This window comes from Pan paniscus, chromosome 9 (genome assembly GCF_029289425.2).
Source record: "Pan paniscus chromosome 9, NHGRI_mPanPan1-v2.0_pri, whole genome shotgun sequence".
In the NCBI taxonomy this organism is placed as follows: domain Eukaryota; kingdom Metazoa; phylum Chordata; class Mammalia; order Primates; family Hominidae; genus Pan; species Pan paniscus.
The window spans coordinates 96,742,536-96,764,400 of NC_073258.2; the positions used below are offsets into that span (position 1 = coordinate 96,742,536).

Sequence of the window (21,865 nt, forward strand, 5' to 3'; positions counted from 1 at the left end):
TATTTGTTAAGGAGTGAAAGACTGAATGAGAATGATCAGAAGATTGAATTATTCTAATTAAATGCATTAGAGGCCATCACTAGAACATGCAAGATAAAACAAAAAAGAAATCTGTGAAAGGAGGGAGAGGGATAAAACATGGGTAGGGAAGGTGGAAGTCTAGTTTTCCTTCTGGAGTTGTTATTGTGTGCGTATTATTCTGTATACCATATATCATGTCCCATTCCCATCAAAAGACTTCCTGGAATGCTGAGACAAACATTTCTTTTAAGAGGTTGTCTTAAAAGAATGACAATCTTTAAAAAAAAAAAAAAAAAAACTAGTGGGAACTGGTTTTTGACTATGTTATTTTCACTGGGATGGTTAAAGAAGTAGTTGGGAATTGAGAAACCAGGATTAGTCCTATCTAGCTAACAGCAGTATCCCTGGCCAAGTCACTTAATTCCCACTCCCCATTACACTGTCACTCTGTGAAAAGTACCAATTAGACTGTTGGTGATTAACTTTTTTGGTGGTCATAGACCTCTTTGAAAATCCCATGAGAGCTATTTCCTGAAGTGCTTACAATGTTAGGGACTTAAAGGTTAAGAATCTTGGCCCCGATGATCCCTTTTAGTTCTAAAGTGGTCCAGGGCTTCTGAAATGAGTATTCTGCCTTTTGTAACATCCACACAATATACAGATAAATACTAAAAAATTAAAATAAATGTTTTATACACACACAATGCACACATGCATGTGTGCTAAAATAGCTTCATATTTGAAATTTTTTAGTATTTTAATTATGTAATCACAGTCTTAAAGACACAAAGACTAAATAGAATTAATCCGATATTGTGTTTCTTACAATAAAGTCTTTAAGAGAATGTTTATGTACAATGGAGTCAAAGGGAAATTAAATCCAACAACTACATATTTCAGGAGCTCTGGACTATCACTGTGCAAATTCAACACCCTTACTTACAAATAGAAATGACATCTATCAACAAATATTAGCCACAATTCCTTTAAATATTTTCGTTTATATCATGCGATTTTATCAGAAACTACACCTATTTAGCTAAGTAGTGATTCTATTTCAAATGTCCTACATTTCAAAATATATCCACAATAATTTAAGAGAGAGAGACCCCCTAACAATACATACACAGTTGGTTCAGTAACTCTTCTCTCTAAATGATTTAATCAGAATAAACTGGACCAGACTAATGTAAACTCTATTGACTCCAGGACATCACCCTTGCCAGTGTTCAACAAGGTTATGTTTACAAGTCTTCTTAGTCTGTGATTCACAAACTTACTCTAACTTTGTGACCTCGGCACACTAGAGCTGGTTATTCGCTTCAGTGGCCTGCCTGACTCACTTGGAGTACTTTTCTGCCAACTTGAAAAAATGGAAACACTTTGGAGTAATCTTGGTACTTGCATTTCCGACAGCAAACTCCTTTTTCTTTCAAATACTACATATGGTTTTTGTTCACAAGTCTCTTCCCAAATCTGCAGACCATATTCCATTCTTATGTGTCTATCATCATTGCCTCCATTTCTCAATGCCCACTTACTGCTTAATCTCTTGGAATCTAGCTTCTGCCACTATCAAGTGATGCCCTGAAATTGTTCTTTCTATAATTACTAATGGCCTGGTTGGTTTTTTTTTAAAAAAAAAAAAAAGTTTTTTTCTTAGTTCTGATTCTATAAATGATCATCTCCCTTCAGCAGCATATTATTTTGGTTATCCCATTTCTCAGTTTAACCAATGCCTTTTTTAGTGCCTACAATATGTAAGATACTACTCATCTAGGAACCCCTAGAAATACAGAGATAAATATGACCCTTACTGTTTTCGGTGAACTTTCACTAGTGTACTTTAACACAAGCACAGCAACAGTGAGACGCTGTCTCTACAAACACACACACACAAAAAAAACCACAAACAGAACATGATAAATGGGTGTGAGAAAGAGAAACAAATCCCTGGGGGTTTGGAGAAACAGAGCCCTTGGGTGTTGTTTATATTATGTGATTTTACCAGAAACTATACCTATTTAGCTAAGTAGTGATTCTATTTCAAATGTCTTACATTTCAAAATATATCCACAATAATATTGGGGAGAGAGACCACCTAACAATGTTGTATATGAAAAGTTCATATAAAGTTTTAATTTAGAGGCTCAAGAAAGGCTTTTATGAAAGAGGTGGCATTTGATGTTGGCCAGAAGATAAAAGAGGTTCAATACTCTCAACAATTTCACTAAGCAAAGGAACAGCATGAAAAAGGACAAAGTAGGAAATTCAAGACATGTTAAAGCAACTGGAGAAGGCAGATCACTTTTATTGGCATACAGCGTACTTACAATGCACAGTTAGAGATAAGCCTGAAAAGGTAGGTTTGGATTACAGAGTAGAAAGTGCTGAATAATAAGTTGATATTTCTATAAGCAATGAGAGACCTCTGAAAGTTTCTGTACTTTAGGAAGACTTTTAACAATAAGTCAAAGAATAGATTACAAGAGAAGGAAAATCTGTTACAAGACTATTAGGAGATCTTCTCAAGTCAGAGGTACTGAGAGCCTAAACTAGCAATAAAAATAAAATAGGAGTGGACATATGGGACACTTTGGAAACAGAATAGAATTTAGCAGCTGACTTGACCTGAAAACAAGGGAGAAGGAAGACTCAAAATATGATCCCCAGTCTTGCTGACTGAAAAATCAGTGTGCCAAATTAGACAGTAAAGAAGAAAACAGGTCGTTTGAGGAGCTGCTGATTTCTGTCTTGAAATTTTTTAAGACTGAGGTGGTAGCAAGGCCAAAGGATTTTAGATTTTACTTGATCATATATTTGTTCATTCATTCATTCATTCAGGCAATGTTGATTTACTGCTTATCAGTGTGATATGAGTGTTCTATGAAGATATACATGTAATACAACAATGTTATATATGCTCCCAAATTATAGCCTCATGGGAGAGATAGACTCCTTTTTAACTGTCTATGAATCTGATTGTGATGAATGCTGTAAGAATGGTTAAAAAAAAACTACAGGAGCGCAGAGGAGGAAAGGACTAAATATGACTGGGAAAAGCTGAGGCAAGCTTGAAAGATGTCATATTTGCTGGCCAGTGACTTGTTAGTAGGATTTGATGGTAAAGCAAAAGAGTAAAAACATTCCGGACAGAGAACAGCTGAAATAAATAGATCATTTGGGGAAACCTATGTAACTGGGCTTTGTGGAGGCAAGAAAGGTTCAAGCTATGTTCCGTGAATAAACCTCGATACCATGCTAAAAATCCAGATTATGTTCTGAGGACAATGGGAAGCCATCAAACCTTTCTGAGTAGAAGTGTCAAACAGTTCTATGTGCAGAGACATTCTGCTCAGGTTATGGAGCATCCACTGGGAAAAAAATTCTAGAGGAACTTAGGTCAGTTAATAAGTTATTGTATTAGAGCAGTAAGATCACTGAATAGACAACGGAACGAGGCCACATAATGACAAAGACAGAAAATATAGAAGAGCGAGCAGTTTTGGCTAGGATGTGGTATGTGGAAATAATTCAATAGATTTTGATATCATTGAACATTGAACTTGAGGTTCTTGCAAAACATCAAAGTGGATATATTCATTAAGCAAGCAGAAATACAGCTTTAACATTCTATGGAGAGGTTACAGCTAGGTGACAGCTAAATCAAATCCATAAAATGGAATTATGTAGCCCAGGGACAAGATATAAAACAAGATTTAATACTTAGCAAATGCAACTATTCAAAATAAGTAGTTAACACTACCTAATACTACAGAGCAGTCAAGGGAAATGAGAGAAAAGTCCATTGGACTGATTAATAAAATGTTAAATTAATTACAATGTCAACACAGTCTCTATAATGTTTTAGAAATACTTATTTGACATGAATGAAAAAGTTAAGGTATGGAGGCACGGACTGCCTCAACTTCTTGCCCTTCCTTCAATAAACTTACCTATATCCAAACGCACCCTTCCTTCCTTTTGTAGATAACATTTCTCTTTTCGGGTTCAAAGCCAGTCCTTCCTCTCATGCACGTCATTCTGCCCCATCCAGTCTACTTTGGGAGAGTTGTGTGTGTGCATGTGCGCATGCACACACACACACTCACATGCATAAACTTACACAATACCAGACATTTAGTAGGAACTCAATATTGATTACCTGAATCTACATGAGAATCATTAATAACACTCAAATTGAACTCTACCCTCAACTACTCTACTGATGCTGTTTTCTAGATGTCATTAATGACCTCAGGAACAAAACCAGGGGCCTTGTTTCTCTGAGTTCTCACCTTCCTTAACCTCTGTGCATTATTTGATGCTATCATCACTACCTCCCTCCTGGAATTCTTTGCTCTCTAAGCTTCCCTTGTCATTAAAATTTACTAGCTTTGCTTTGACTCTCTCCTTCTCTAAGTTATTTCTTCCAGTTGTCCCCTAAATATAGATTCTCTTGAAAGCTCTGACCTTGCCTCTGTTCTCTCTTCTTAATTTCTCTCTGAAGTATCATGAATTCCCACATCTTCAGTTACCATCTCTGTGCAAATGATTTTCAAACTTCTATCTTTAATCTTCTCAGTCCCACATTCACAAATACCCACTACTAGTCAAAGCATTTGACTATCTGGCCCCACACTCTCTCTCCAGCCTTATTTCTCACTCTGATCCTGCTTGGCTACTGCCAACACCTTTCAAGGACACTAAGCTATACAGTACCTAGAATTATACCAAATATTTTTTAAAACTGTCCCTTTCACATGCAAGTATTGCATTAGTAGCCAACTATTCTCACAGCCAATCAGGAAGTTATAGAATATTAAAAATGTAAGGGATTTCTGAGATCATTCTAGTGAAACTCCATCCCTCCCCTTATTTATAGATAAAGTATAGCCCAGAGAAGTGAAGTAAATGGTTTGGAATATAGTATCAAATTAGTGGCACAGCCAGAGAGAGAGAGAGAGAAGCAGATACAGAACTGGATCTCCTTTTGACTAACTCATATTGCTTCTGATAAGGAGTACAGAACTAAAAGGAGAAATGCCCTCAAAGTGCTTATTATCTAACTGGGGAGCTATAACACAAACGTATACCCCAATATTTATTTTTATTATATAAACTCAATGCATGAGGATGAAGTTCAGTTGAGACCAATAAGGGAATGCTCCTTGGAGCAGATAAAGCTTAACTGGATTTGGAAACAGGTTAAGAATGAACTACAGAGACAGTAACTATCTTTAAGCCTATTTCCCATAAATATTTTTAAAGTTTTTGGACAACAAAAAACAAGGAATGCATTCCACATGAGAAAGATGGATTGGTAATTTAATCCCCCACTTAGAATTCAGTATGAATCCATGTGATATTATAAGATCTGATAGTAAATGAAGATAAGAGTTCATGGCAATATGATATTATCTCATAGAATCTTACTGTTCCTTGACTCCTCATCCACAAAGACTGCTTCGTTTTCTTTTACCCTACTACTTAGTAGCCATGTGACCACGGGCAGGGCGTTCTACCTCTCTGAATCTCAGTTTCTTTCTATGTAAAATGGCGATGGTATATCACATAATTGGTTATTTATTCAGCTCCTTGTGCTCCAGACAGGCCAACCCATTTCCTTATCCCCCAGCCTCCATCAGCAAGAGTTTAAAAAGGGCATTGGAAATCCATGTGCTCTGAGGAAGTAAGACTGTCTGTCCTTCCATCTCTCTGTCAGCCTCTCCAATACCATTAGCAAAAGTGAAGTGGAAGCCCCAGATTGTGAGTGTCCCTTGCACAACCTTACCCTTTCCTCCCTTCATTCAACATCATTTGCATTTTAACATGGACAGTCTTACAACTATCCACATTAAAAACTGTAAGGGCTAACATCATTATACTTTTACCTCTATTTTCAACAGTTCTCACAAGTAGTCAGAACTACCAGATTCTAATCCCCCTTCTCATTCTACCTCCCATTCACTCCCTGTTCCTCTGTTTCTGAATTTTAAGGTTAGCCATCACCAAAATGACCTTTATCTCTAGCTCTTCTTAAAGGGTCTTTTTACCTTTTATGCTTACTAAAGCCTAGTTTTTACCTGAGGACACTGTTCCCCAACAGCCTTCTCAGATAGAAAAATAAGCCCTTTTATTTTCTCTCCAATATTCCTCTCCCACCACTAGGCCTGAAAACTGGGCCTTGTCCCTCACTGCCACTTTCAGATTCTTCTACCTCTCTGTCTCTAAAAACCCCAAGTATTCAACCTCATGCCGTCAGACTACAGCATGTACCACCCTCTTTGTTGACATCATTTGCCTGTCTCTAAGTCACTCTCTGTCACTCCTTAAGACTTTAGCTTCAGGCTTACCATAATTCTTTCCAGTACTGCCAACTGCTGTAATTCTTACTGATTCCAATTTACATAAATGAGCATTTAAACACCTTGGCCATTCAGTTAATCGAATTCCTCTTCCGCAATGATCTTGTCTTCTATTCTACCTCAGCCATTCACCTCAATGATCATATCCTCCGGACTGGCATTACCAATTAACTGCAATCACTCCCTAATTTAAATTTCAAACACTCTACTGTCTGACCATCAGCTCTTTTTCTCTAGTACCCCCAACCAACACTTCGAATTGTTCAATTTCACCAAAACCTCCACTGTTCCTACTACACTCCAGAGTATCTATTTCATGTTCTCACTTCTCGCTTTTCCCAGCTTTTAAAACTCCATGCCTGTTAGTACAGTCGTTCCCTTGCCCTTGCTTACTTCACAGTACTTACTTGTCAACACGGAAATCTGCTTAAAGCCAACTTTCTGACTATTCCAGACCGTACCCACACAGTTGAACGAGTTGACAGAAAAAAAACACCACCACAGAGCGTGGACTCATTTTGAATTCATGGCCGCTTACCTCAACTAGACCCTTAATACTGCCTAGATATTACACAACATTTCTCTAGTTCATACACTCTCTCATTCTGCTAGATTACTATTTCATATTTTCTTTGCTTTCTTCACCCTGTATCATCCTCTCCACCCTGAATTTCCTAGATGCTCTAACTTCCTATTTCACTCAAAAATACAGAAGCAAACACGGATTTTCCACAAGCTCTCCAACTATAACCTGTGTGCACTGTGCACATATATTCTGCCTTGCTTTCTCTTACTATGGAGAAATCATCCATATTGCCATTAAATACCCCTCATTAGGCCAGGCATGGTGGCTCATGCCTGTAATCCTAGCACATTAAAAGGCCGAGGCAGGCGGATCACGAGGTCAGGAGATTGACACTACCCTGGCTAAGATAGTGAAACCTCGTCTCTACTAAAAATACAAAAAAATTAGCCAGGCGTGGTGGCACACAACTGTAGTCCCAGCTACTCAGGAGGCTGAGGCAGGAGAATCACTTGAACCCGGGAGGTGGAGGTTGCAGTGGGCCAAGATCACTGCACTTGATCTTGCCAAGACCACTGTACTCCAGCCTGGGCGACAAAGCAAGAGTCCATCTTAAAAAAACAAAAAACAAACAAACAAAAACCCTCATTAAACTCTATCTCCTCTTGTTTACACAAGAAAATCTCTCCAGCAATTCTCTCCTCCAGTTACTTACTGCATCATAAAATTTTCCCTCTCTACTCAATCTCACTAATCAGCATAGAAACAAAGTATTATTTCTCTCATCTTAATCCCTCCAAATAGTGCTTCATTTCTCTGAGCTTCTTTATAGCAAAATTCACTGAAAGAGATGTCTATATGTCAGAGGTGTTTGAACCAGAGCAACTCCATCTTGAATAGGGGCTGGGTAAAATAAGGCTGAAACCTGCTGGGCTGCATTCCCAGGAGTTTAAGGCATTCTAAATCACAGGATGAGATCAGAGGTCGGCACAAGACAGGGGTCTTAAAGACCTTGCTGATAAAACAGCATGCAGTAAAGAAGCCAGCCAAATCCCACCAAAACCAAGATAGTGACGGAGGTGACCTTTGGTTGTCCTTATTGCTACACTCCCTCAAGTACCATGGCAATCATGAATAATCCACCCCTTGTTTAGTATATAATCAAGAAATAACCATAAAAATGGGCAAGCAGCAGCCCTTGGGGCTGCTCTGCCTATGGAGTAGCTAGCTATTCTTTATTCCTTTACTTAATAAACTTGCTTTCACTTTACTCTATGGACTCACCCCGAATTCTTTCTTGAGCAAGATCTAAGAACCCTCTCTTGGGGTCTGGATCAGGACCCCTTTCCGGTAATATATATGCAGTGCTTCCAATTCCTCACTTCTCATTCTTTCCTAAATCCACTTCAGTCAGGCCTTTGCCTCCACCACACCAACAAAAATGCTTTTGTCAAGGTCATCAATAATCTCCACTTTGCTAAACCTGTTAATACTTCCTCCTCGTCTATCAGCAGCATTTAACATAGTTGATCACACCTTCCTCCTTGAAACACTTTCCACACTTGACTTCCAGAACTCTATACTCTTACGGTTTTTCTCCTATTCCCTAGCTAATACTCTCAGGTCTCCTGTAATGGTTCCATCTCACCTCCTTAACCTCATAACACTGGAGTGCCCCTAAACTCACTCTGTCCTTGAACTTATCTTCTACGTACTCCTCCTCTCCTTAATGATCTCATCCAGCCTCACAGTTCTCTGATGTGAAAATACTGTCTAAAGTGTGATATTCTTACACACACACACGCACGCACCTGCGCGCGCGCACACACACACACACACACACAACACAACACATACCACTGCTTAAAAACAAAAATGCAGGCTGGGGAAAGGGGACCAGCATCCTGTAATTGACAACAGTGCTAAAATGCAGAAAATGAAGTTACTGTTAAAATGCATAAGACATAAATTTAGAGCAAAAAACAAATATGTACGGGGCTAAGAAACAAAAGTAATTTTCTCAGGAAGACTTTCTAGATTATTCCCACTCTTCCTGGATATACACCTCCCTCAGCACATTCATCTTTAATTCATACCTATTAAAAACTGGTTCTTTGCTAATGTTTTCAAGCAAATTTATGTTTTCTAGTTTGGTGAAATACACAGACTCAATAAATATTTGTTTACCAAGAAATCTTTCTAAACTAAAATCAGAACTCTTTTAGAGATTAGCATTTACAACATATCCACTATATTAAAAACAACAGCAATAAAAATAGTAGGCCAGATATATTCGCACTAAAATAAGGAGATAATATATAGGCTCAAAGTAAAGGGATAGAGAAAAACCTACCAAGCAAATGGAAAACAAAAAAAAACTATGGGTTGCTATCCTAATTTCAGATAAAACAGACTTGGCCAGGCATCGTGGTTCCGCCTGTAATACCAGCACTTCGGGAGGCTGAGGCAGGTGGATCACTTGAAGCCAGGAGTTTGAGACCAGCCAGGCCAACATGGCAAAACCTTGTCTCCACTAAAAATACAAAAGTTAGCCAGGTGTGGTGGCACACGCCTGTAATCGTAGTTATTCAGGAGGCTGAGGCACAAGAATCCCTTGAACCCAGGAGGCGGAGGTTGCAGTGAGCTGAGATAGTGCCATTACACTCCAGCCTAGGCAATACAGCGAGACTCTGTCTCAAAAACAAACAAACAAACAAACAAAACAGACTTTAAACCAACAATGATCAAATGAGACAAAGAAGGGCATTATATTATTATACCCATTATAAAATGGGTAAAGGATTCAATTCAACAAGACGACTCAACTATCCTAAATATATATGCATCCAACACAGGAGCTCACCTAGGTTCATAAAACAAGTTCTTAGAGACCTACAAAGAGACTTAGATAACCACACAATAATAGTGAGAGACTTCAACACCCCACTGACAATATTAGATCATTGAGGCAAGAAACTAACGAAGATATTCAAGAGCTAAACTCAACACTTGATCAAATAGACCTAACATTCATCTACAGAACTCTCCACCCAAAAACAACATTCTTCTCATATGCACATGGCACATACTCTAAAATCGACAACACAATCAGCCATAAAACAATACTCAACAAATTTAAAGAAACTAAATTCATATCAACCATACTCTTGCATCACAGTGCAATAAAAATAGAAATCGATACTAAGAAGATCACTCAAAACCATACAATTACATGGTAATTTAACAACTTGCTCCTGAATAAACAATGAAATTAAGACAGAAATCAAGAAATTATTTAAAACTAATGAGAACAAAGATACAACATACTACAATCTCTGAGACATCGCTAAAGCAGTGTTAAGGGTTAAGTTTAAACCCCCACATCGAAAAATGAGAAGGAACTCAAATTGACAACCCAACATCACACCCAGGGGAACTAGGGAACCAAGAGCAAACCAACCCCAAAGCTAGCAGAAGAAATAACCAAAATCAGAGCTGAACTGAATGAAATTGAGACACATAAAAAACATACAAAAGATCAAGGAAAGTGGAAGTTGGTTCTTTGAAAGAATAATTAAGATAGACCACTAGCTAGACTAATAAAGAAAAACAGAGGAGCTTCAAATAAACACAATCAGAAATGACAAAGGGGGCATTACCACCAACCCCAAAGAAATACAAAAAAAATCCTCAGTGACTACTATGAATACCTCTATAGACACAAACTAGAAAACCTACAAGAAATAGAAAATTCCTGGAAACATACAACCTTCCAAGACTGAACCAGGAAGAAAGTGAAAACCTGAAGAGACTAATTCCAAGTTCCAAAATTGAATCAATAATAAAAAGCCTATCAACTAGAAAAAGCCCAGGACCAGATGGATTCACAGACAAATTCTACTAGATGCATAAAGAAGAGCTGGTGCCATTCCTATGGAAACTATTTCCCCCAAAAAAATGAGGAGGAAGGACTCCCTAACTCATTCTGAGGCCAGCATCACTCTGATACAAAAGCCTGGCAGACAGACAACGAAAAAAGAAAACTTCAGACAAATATTCCTGATGAACATAGCTGCAAAAATCCTTAACAAAATACTAGCAAATCGAATCAAGCAGTGCATCAAAAAGCTAATCCACAATGATCAAGGAGGATTTCTCCCCGGGATGCAAGGCTGGTTCAATGTGCACAAATCACTTAATTGTGATTCATTACATAAACAGACTGAAAATAAAAACCATATGATCATCTCGACAGATGCAGAAAAGGCTTTTGATAAAATTCAATAACCCTTCATGTTAAAAACCTTCCACAAACTAGGCATTGAAGGAACATACCTCAAAATAGTAAGAGCTACAGCCAACATCACACTGAATGGGTAAAAGCTGGAAGTATTCCCCTTAAGAAACAGAAAAAGACAAGAATGCCCACTGTCATCACTCATATTCAACATAACACTGTAAGTCCTAGCAAGAGCAATCAGGCAAGAGAAAGAAATAAAAGCATCCAAATAAAAAACAGGAAGTCAAACTATCTGTTTACAGATGATATATTTCATACCTAGTAAACCCAACAGTCTCTGCCCAAAAGCTACTAGATCTGATAAACAACTTCAGCAAAGTTTCAGGATACAAAATCAATGTATGAAAGTCAGTAGTATTTCTATACACAAACAAAATTCAAGCTGAGTGCCGAATCAAGAATGCGATCCCATTGACAATACCTATAAAAAAAAAACCTAGGAATACAGGTAACCAGGAAAGTGAAAGAGCTCTACAATGAGAATTACAAAACACTACTGAAAGAAATCAAAGATGATGCAAGCAAATTGAAACACATTCCATGCTCATGGATAGGAAGAATCAATATTGTTAAAATGATTATACTACCCTAAGCAATTTACAGATTCAGTGCGATTCCTACCAAATTACCAATGATATTCTTCACAAAATTAGAAAAAACTATTCTAAAATTCATCTGGAACCAAAAAGAAGCCCGAATAGCCACAGCAATTCTAAACAAAAAGAACAAATCTGGAGGCATCACATTGCCCAACTTCAAACTATACTACAAGGCTACAATAACGAAAACAGCATGATACTGGTACAAAAACAACAGACACACAGACCAATGGAACAGAATAGAGAGCCCAGAAATAATGCTGCCTTCCTACAATCATCTGATCTGACAAAGCTGACAAATGCAAGCACTGGGGAAAGGACTCTATTCAATTAATGGTGCTGTGAGGGGGTTATCTATACGTAGATTGAAACTGGAACCCTTAGAAATGAATGAAGTGGTGATAAAGAAAATATTTTCTCAAAAACAACAAAACTTATCAGAGTATAACCAGCACTCTGGAATATATACATATACACATGCCTATGAAATAATAAGACTTAGGTTTATAGCAACAGAATAATATAGTACAGCACTAGTCTGCCTTGGTTTTCTAATAGCCCTGCCACCATCTCAGCCAGAGAGAGTTTTCTTTCCACCACAAAACCAAAACAGTAATCCCATCATCTGATTCTTAGTCATTCCCACACATTTTTTTCTCTGCTGTTATTATAACAAAGGGTTTTCTTCCTTTGTTACACTATTCTTAAAAGCAATGCTCCACTCTTTTGGTCTCAAAAGTTCTACTATTTCAAAGTGTAGCATTTAGGTGAACAAAGTTATACAAACATTATTGGTGGGAGGGAAGAATTTCTATATGCTTTTCAAAATAGAATCAATAAATAAGACAAAGCACTCTTCACTTGTTTATTTTTTTGCTGTTGTTTCATGTAGATTTTGTTTTTAGTTACAAATATTCCTAAGAAACTTTCAAATTAAGATTATGTCTAAACAAATGAAGTTTGGTACCTACTACAGAAGCATATTCTGACTCAAACTCTGGACTTATAAGAATCCCTTTTAATGCTGCAAAGGCAGAAAAATCTGTCTCCAGATAGCAGGGGTTCACTGATCACATCCAAATATTCCACACCTCAAAACACCACCTTAGCTTCCTCGGAAGGATGGAGACTGAAGTCTTCCACCTCTAACTAAAGGCCTCAGCCATCTTCACTCCTGTCCTCTCTAGAGCAGGAACTTCCTAAATCTCCTTTATTTTGTTTTTTTTTAACCTCCCCTCCATTCCACAAACATTTACTGATATCATCAATGTACTAAATACTGGGGATAGAGTTCTCTATTTATAAAATGATAATGATACATTATAAAATCTTGCAATAAGGATCAAAATATTTTAATAAGGATCAAAAAGCAAGATCTAAAGAAAGTACTTAGTGTTAAGTACTGAACTGGTAGAAAGTGTTCAACAAATAGCATTGTGGAAATACAAGAACAGAATAGGAAGTCTACTTTTAAGAAGGCATCCACTAATTAAATTAAAATTAAGCAAAGCACTAGGCCCTAAAAGTACTTTTCATTCAGCTCTATAATGTAAAATGTCTTCATGTGCACTAGGAAAACTGAATATACATACTTTTAAACTTACAAGTTTTAGTTAACTGATGAATCACATAATACAAAGCACAAATATTGGGGAGAATTTTTTAAAATATATATATAAACACACACACACACACACGCACACACACACCCTACATGATTTTTTATATAGTCAATCAGAAGACAGACCCAAAACTTCAATCACAAAACCAATTTCACCACCAGTATTTTTCAATGTAACCGTTAGAAAAGTATTGACCCTTTCTGGCTCCACTGGTTTGGCCGAGTGTTAATGGAATTATCATTACTTTATTGTCAATCACAGCAACACCTGAAGGTACTTCACAGCAATGAACAGAATCTAATATTTATAATTTAACAAAAATATTTTTTATAAAATTGAAAAAGTATTTCTGAAAATTAAAGATGCAGATGAACAAACATATAAAGAGTATATACATTTTAGAGTATATACTCTAAAGTGAAAACAACCTGGAAACTTCAAGTCATCTATCTTTTCATATATCCTAGTAAACAAATGCCTCTAGAAGATTTAGGAGAGGCTGCATTTCTACTGACCATAGTCATTACAATAAGATCTAAACCACTTGCCTTAAACTGTTTCACTCTTGCTGCCAATTCAATTTTTCTTCAATATTCCGTAGAAAGAAAAGTTTCTTTTTAAAAAGTGATTTTCTTGTAAGTAATGTCCTGAGCACATACACAGCATGTTTGCCCAAGAACATTAAAGCATGCCTTCTATATTCTGATTGTGAACAAGCTTTTCTAGGAACGCAAATTTTGCTCTCAATACTTACACAATGCACTATAGTATCATAAGCACTGTTCATGCTCTATTACTCATTCTGTTGAAGATTTTATTTAAAAAAAAATAATAAAAGGCCTGCAGTGTGTATAAAACATTTGAGACACAAAAGACTTATTGTCAGAATATTTGCAGGATCCTCAAAACAGAAAAACAACCCCCCCAAAACAAATTAATTTATAATTTTTAATTATGTTTAAAAATGCTGTGCCAGAACCCTGCATTAAACTTAGCCAATTCATAAGATAAAAAAGATTATATAAATGATCATCATGGCATCTGATTGACAGAAATAAGAGACAACATGTTGTATTCTTCAGAGAAACAAAGGGGATTTGAGCTCTGGGACAGCCTTCCAACTGGTGCATGTTGGCACTTAGTTTGGAAAATCCCAAGGTTCTAAGGTACATGTGACCCTGGACACAGTTATCAATTTATTTCCAGGTCTATTAATTACATTTCCCAAAATATAACACAGGCATATGATTTCATAATGCAGCAGAGTCTGAACAACCAGTTTGTATAGAAAATAATTTACATATGTCTGTTTTTTCTCCAGAGTATTGTTTCTTCAAAGAACTTATTGGGAAATTTAAATAAATAAAGAGGTGAAAGCCAAAGTATTCTGCGGAAAATGAATGTGTCCCTGGGAGACAGGGGTGAGGACTGGAGGGCAGGAAGGACCTTGAGTTCCAGCACCAATCTCACAGCCTCAGCACCCCGTTTAAGGAGCTTCTCAGAATCTCTTCAAAAACCTCCGATTCAAATTCAGATGATAGCTCAAATGAAAACACACAGATTCATAAGTAGCCAAGAGGGAAAAAGTTATTTAAATATCACTTTACTGAGAGAAGAATCAAACTAAACTGAAAACTGGTCAGATTATTAGAGCTCTGAAATTAACCCTTCCATCCCAAACTAAAGTATACAGGCAAAAACACTAAAAGAGAGAAGGTGATCTATTCCCTAAACACTTGCTCAACAAACACTTTTACTTGGACAAGTATAGAAAACATGGAAATTTATGTCTTGAAAAATGATCTGTCATGTAATTTTCTCACTCCACCTTGCAAACCTGAATTAATTATTAAAATTAGAAAGTCATATATCCATTATTTTTGCTATCTAGATAGATATATTTTGTTTTTCCAAGACAAGCAAAACTGTTTATTATACAATTAATCTTTCACTACCCTTTCAATGTAATGAGATACAACTTTTCTGCACAAACTTCAAAGTCATATAAATGAAGTTAACACAGGTGGGTTTTTTTTTTTTCCGTTACTAAGTTAAAACTCTCAGTAGGAAAGGTAGAGCATTCAACATCTTTCTCTTTGTAGTCCAGAAAGGTTAAGCTAAAAATCAAAATACTGACATTACTCAGTGATCCATGCCTGCCAAGGATATCTCTCCCTAATTTTGAATACTCTTCCCTATTTACCAGATTAGTTGTTAGAAATCATAAACTAGAAAACCACATAATAGATAAGGTTCCTTTCTAGAGCTCTTATAAGTACAATCTTGTTTCCATGGTTATGAAAAGAACAAAAAAGTTTTAATGAAAAGAAAATTTATAATTGAAAAATATAATAATTTTTTAGAAATCAATAGGCTATTTTAAAATGACGTTTTTTAAAAATCATACTTAAAATGTCTTGAAATATTAAAAAAAGGCATTGCATCATTAAACTCTCTAGTAATTTGAGAATTACAGAGTATTTCCAAATTAAGATAACGAGATTTACTAATATAAAGTTACAAATCAATAACTATCAATATACCATACATAATACAATATAAAATATACACAATACTGAAACGAATTCAAACTCTTAAAGTTCAAAAATACTTTATAAATTTCAGTCCCTCAGAGATCTTGTGAATATCAACTATAAAATATAGTATTATAAATACAATAAAATTATTTCAATTATTTAAAGTTTCTGGCTTGGTATATAAAGCATCAGATTCTGTATGAAGCAAATAAAATCACTCCTAACTAGCGTACTTCACAGAATACAAATGAAGAAAAGTTTTAACAGTAAACTGTTCATAGTATAGCTTATCAAACACCTACTATTTGCAAAACACTATAAAATTTGTACCTACTATTTCACTCAAAAAATGAAATCAGATCCTCATTTTCGTAAGCACAAAACTTAAATCCAGGTAGAAATAATATCATGGATACAAAAAAAAGTTTTTTCTTTCCTTCACCAAGTCTATCCAATGATTTCAAAACCAGAATGAGTCACACATCTGAGTAAAAATGAAGAAACAGTATGTTTTTCATTTACATAACCCATATGTCCTCTTATTTTTTTCAGGAACAGTGATGGATTGGTTATAATCTTATACATCGTATAAGCAGAGGGTTCTATAGACAGGAAATACAGTGAAGCTATATGGCCCTGCAAAAAAATCATGATGCTACATGGTAAAGTCTAGAACTGGGAATTAGGAGATCATCTCTGACACTAAATAGCTCTATGACCTCAGAGGAAAACCACAACCTTTCCTGGCCCTCTAACATTTATTGTGCTTTGGGGTAAATTATTAGAGTTCTCTAGATCTATTTCCACATCTGAAAACTTTTGGAACTAGACTAGCATCCAACAGCATCTGGATCGGTGGTTCTTCAACTGTTAAATGCCGATTCCTAACGTCACCTCAATGATTCAGAATGTCCATGCTGAAACCTAGGAAGTTAAATGTTCACCAAGTTCACAGTTGACTGAAATACATAGGTGGTCCTCAGCCACAGTTGAAAAACACTAATTGGTTCATCTCTAATCCCTCTAAGAGTATGAAAAGATGATATAATTCATTTCAGCACCAAGCTTTTAGGAATTCAGAATCTAGCACAGTGTGTAAGGCACAGTAGATGTTAAACAATTATTTACAGAAAGAAAGGAAGGGAAAGAGGAGGGGAAAAAAAAGAAAGAATAGAGAAAGAGGGGGAAGGATGGTGGCTAACTAACTGGTCATATTTTTGGCTAAGAAACATACAAAACAGTAGTTAAATTACACTTGAATAACATACCCAACACACATCAATAGCTGGAAAGCAAAGACCTTAGTATCTATAACATTTTGCATATAACATGAATTCTTGTCATCCTCTTCTCAAGTCAAACTGCAAAGTGCTAAGGAGGAAAAGGAAGAAAACAGAACATGGATGCCAAAAGAATTCTAATGGAAAATAACTGGATGACTAAAACTTAGTGACTGCTTTCCCCAAGTAGAAGAGAACACAGAATTTTAAGGACAGGGACTTGGAAATGGAACTGAAGTTTGAAACTACTTGTTACTCATACGTGCAAATTTCATTTGGGATAATATATAATCCAGAAATATTGTTGGCAATATTAACTTTTGTCCATTTTTATATCTGCATGTTCCCATTCACTTACATTATAATTTTTGAGATGTTTTATCTTCACTTCTGATGATCTTCAAATGTCAATGGCTCTTAACACATTAACTGTAAATAAACACAAAGGAACTTAGGGGAATTCAGAAATTTAAGGAACCCTAAAATATTCTAAATCATTGTGCAAAGCCTGCAGGGCAGGGAGTGGTGGGAAGGAGGCTTTGGCAATTACTTGCTTCATACTTTATATGATCTTCAAAATGTAAAACTGTTCTTTTGAATGAAATGATACTACCCGATACTACCCTCTTAATCATCAGGTAATGAATGAAATGATACAATCCTCTTAATCATCAGGCAAAGAAAAAAAATCATCCTATTTTCTGTCAGAAGGCAAAAAAAATTCAAAGGTAAAGAAAATTCTCTCCAAATACAAACTCTCACTTGGTGAATGTATACTGTATCTTTATCCTTCTCCAGCAAAATAGCAGGTCAAGGAAACTCATGTCCTTATCACTACCACCCAATCAACCTGCCCTGGGACTGCCCTCTAACTACAAAGCTTTGGTCTGCACCTGGGGCACTAGATCTTCAGGCATGTGTGTTCTTTAGAGCACACAGACCCTGAAGTCAAATGGACTTGAATTCACATGTCAAGGTACCCTCTCTAATCTTCCGTTTTCTTCTCTGTAAAATGGAAACATTAACACTCTCTACTTTAAACAGTTATGAGGATTATATGAGAAAATGCATAGAAGAAATGTAGCACCATGCCCAGCATAGTAAGCATGCAATAAATGTTGTGCTATTTATATTATTGTTGTGTTTAATATTAACATTATTATTACTATAACTATCTACCACTAGGAAAGCAAGGCTTGTCTTCAGTGTTGCTATTTTGAGGCAATGCCTTTGGTTATGATAAAAGAATGTTGTTATCTAATATTGGTAACAGAGAACATCTGTACTATACAAAATTTTATTTTTGAACTTTGCTGGGCTTCTTGGCTCAGCTCAAGAATATTAAGGCTTGTAATCACCAGCCCATCATCAGCCAGTTATTTTCCCTTTTGCTAATGCATAACCTCCAGACAAGGCCTCCTCCCTACCTCAGCAACTGCTCATTTGCTGCTATCAGTAAAAGAAATTCTGCCGAGAAGAGAAATGGATATGTTTCTGACTTAATGTCTATTAAATCCTCAGAGCCTGATGAATAAATGTTTTATCAATCCAAAGGAGACTTATATACATATGCTCTTCTATTCACGTCCAAATTATAAACTCCTTATGTTTGAAATTATATGCTTAAAATATTAATATTTAAGTTAGGTGACAAAAGAATATATAAGACACAGATGTCTCCGCATTTTTAATAAAATGTTTAGGTCAAAGATATAAAAACAAACTGAATATTGGCAAAAGCATTCATAAATTAAAATGGTCAGCTTTATTTATTTCCCTTATGGAAACCACATCCTTACAACTGAAATGAGAGAAAATACCTAAGTAGAACCTGATGCAACATTCTAGAAGAGGATAAAATACATGGATACATGGCTTGGAAATGGTTGTCAAATTGGAAGTAAGCAGAGTAGGCCATCAACTTCATTACCACTACTACTTTACCATGCAATTCCTTGAGCTCTTCAAGGGAAATATAATATAGCACGGCAATCCATTCTTCCTTTGATTTCTATTTCCCCATCACTTAATGATCTTGTCAATATTAAATGTACCACTTTCATTTTATGGTTCCAGATTAGGATTATAAAAATCTGACCCAAGACAAGACGCAAAAAAATAGAAAGCTAAACTCAAGAGTTCAGAGTGCTCCAAGATACAATTCTCTTTTTTGGTCTGCAACAATGTATTACCTCCTCTCTTTCAGTGTGTTTTCTATTTTGGTCATTGCATTTGCAGCTCTAAGGGTGTCTCTGGCATAAGTGAAATATTGCAGACTTTAGGTGGAAAATGTCTTTCTTTTAAATGATTCATCCGTACCCAAGGGGAAAAGCTGCTATGACTCCAATACCCATTCTCTCCTATTCCTCAGTGACAGAACCTCCAAATTTAGCTCAGCACAAAGGCCTCACAGATGAGACTGCCTATCCCAGCCTCTTGTTTACCTACGTATGGCCATGGGACCATCCATGTTTTAGCCAACTGGATGTAAGTTAAAAAAAATGACATGTGACTGCCAAAAAAGTATCCTTCAAAGAGAGAGAGTATGCTCCTCTTCTTCCCTTCCTCCTGAAGATATAATAGCTAGAGTTCCAACAATAATTTTGGTTCATGAGGTAACCCTGGAATGTAAGACAATCTGGGTCCTTGATACTTCAGATCCACCATATTCGATCTGTATTGACTATCTCCAGGCTTTCATGTGGAAAAAAATTTAGCATCTCCTATATTAAGCCACTGTCAGTTTGTATTTTGTTATGTGCTGCTAAACCTAAAGTAGAACTTAAAAAAAAAAGAATTTTCCAAATAACAGTGTTTAAATTTTTAATTAAAATATATTTTACAGGTAATTTTTAATATATTTAATACACAGCATTTGCTCTTATTTACTCTAGACTAAAAATATTTAAAGAACCCAAGAGTTATTCACACAAAGTAAGAGTCTTTGAAAGAATAAATATTCACCAGTGATTATGGCCATAGGTCCTATGTACTTGGGGAAGGGAAGAATTATGAAGCTTGCTTATTAACAGTTTGTATTAATGACAACATTGGTACCTATATAGAAGCATATTAGGAGGGACAGGCACAATTAGCTTTGCATAATAAAGCTACAGGAAAGGGAACTGAAGTTATTATTTTCAAGAAGGCATCTTCCCTAGTCCTTTTTATTTTAATAATCTAGTACCAACTTTATCTTTTTATACAGTTCCATTTTTAATTTGACTTCCTGTGGAAAGCAGGTTTTTAAAATCACTCCCTATCCTTGACTATCACCTCTAATAGTGTTTAATTATTATCTACCGATTTAACTAAATCAAACAGTAGACACAAAGATAGCAAGTACTTTACATATTCAAAACCATCTTCCTTACAAAGGAAAAATATTCCACACTAAAATCTGGAGAATTTCCATTACTCAAATCCTGAATCGCACGCAATCTTTGGCTCTGATGATTTTGAATACAATAGCATTAACTTGGCAGCTTTCCAAAATAAACTTACTGCTTTCTGGTCATCTGTATCCAGGTTATCTCCTTCCCCTGGGCATAATCCAAACTTTACAGGTTCAGGTGATGGCCTCCTGGAATTACTTGTTCATAATACAGTTGACCCTTGAACAACACAGGAGTTGGGGTGCTGACCTTCAACGCAGCTGAAGATCCGCATATAATTTTGACTCCCCAAACTACTCCCCAGACTTAACTATTAATAGACTACTGTTGACTGGAAGCTTTACGGATAACATAAACAGCCCATCAAAACATATTTCAGGCTGCACGCCAATATACTGAACTCTAACAATGAAAAAAAATGTTATTAAGACAATCACAAGGAAAAGAAAATACATTTACTACCCATTAAGTGGAAGTGGGTCATCATAAAGTTTGTTATCCTCATCATGTTGCACATGCTGAGGAGGAAGAGGAGGGGTTGGTCTTGCTGTGTCAGGGGTGGCAGAAGCAGAAGAAAATCCACATAAAAGTGGATCTGAACAGTTCACACCCATGTGGTTCGAGGGTCAACTGTACTTTTTTTAAAAATGCTTGTTTCCACTAATCTTTCTCACTAAGAATCTATTTTTAAGAAAAAGCCTAAAACACATATTCTTGTTTTATGTTACTCAAAGAAAAATGCCTTAGGAAATTTCCTAGAAATCAAATCTAATAAATCGACAAGAGATGACTTTTACCTTTTACTACTTTAGTCAACATTTTTACAAAAATGCTCTCAAGTAATAGTTTTACAGTACTTCTAACATAGACCTTAACTTAGTTTTAACTAATGTTGATTGCATTACAAAAGGCACCAATTAGCAAAAGATCCAAGGCAGTGGTTCTCAAACTTCAGCATCCATCGGGATCATCTGGAAAGCTTGCTAAAACACCAACAGCTGGGCTCCACCCCTAAAATGTTAATTCAGTTAGGTCCAAGGTAGGGCCCAAGAATTTGCATTTTTAACAAATCCCAAAGAGATACTGATGCTACTGGCCTGGAGACCAAACTTTGAGAACTACTGGTCTACACTAATAGGAAATTATTGATAATAGCATAAAAAGGAAAAATACAGATATATACAGGACCCAGTCTCAGGTTCACTATCAACTTGCATTCT

At 36.1% G+C, this 21,865-nt stretch overlaps 2 protein-coding genes across 4 annotated transcripts in view; one reads left to right on the forward strand and one right to left on the reverse strand.

Moving 5' to 3' along the window:
• The window catches only part of CEP57 (centrosomal protein 57), a 161,570-nt gene that overhangs the window by 107,271 nt on the left and 32,434 nt on the right, over positions 1 to 21,865 (forward strand). Inside the window, exon 15 of one of the 3 annotated variants that reach the window (XR_008620255.2) lies at positions 14,755 to 14,812. The exons of the other annotated variants lie outside the window; for them this stretch is intronic. The gene's annotated coding sequence lies outside the window, so the exon portion shown is untranslated. Of the gene's footprint in view, positions 1 to 14,754; positions 14,813 to 21,865 lie in introns of those variants that run through there. 3 annotated transcript variants of the gene reach the window in all.
• MTMR2 (myotubularin related protein 2) overlaps positions 1 to 21,865 on the reverse strand; it is a 93,797-nt gene that overhangs the window by 62,491 nt on the left and 9,441 nt on the right. The gene's annotated exons all lie outside the window — the stretch shown is intronic.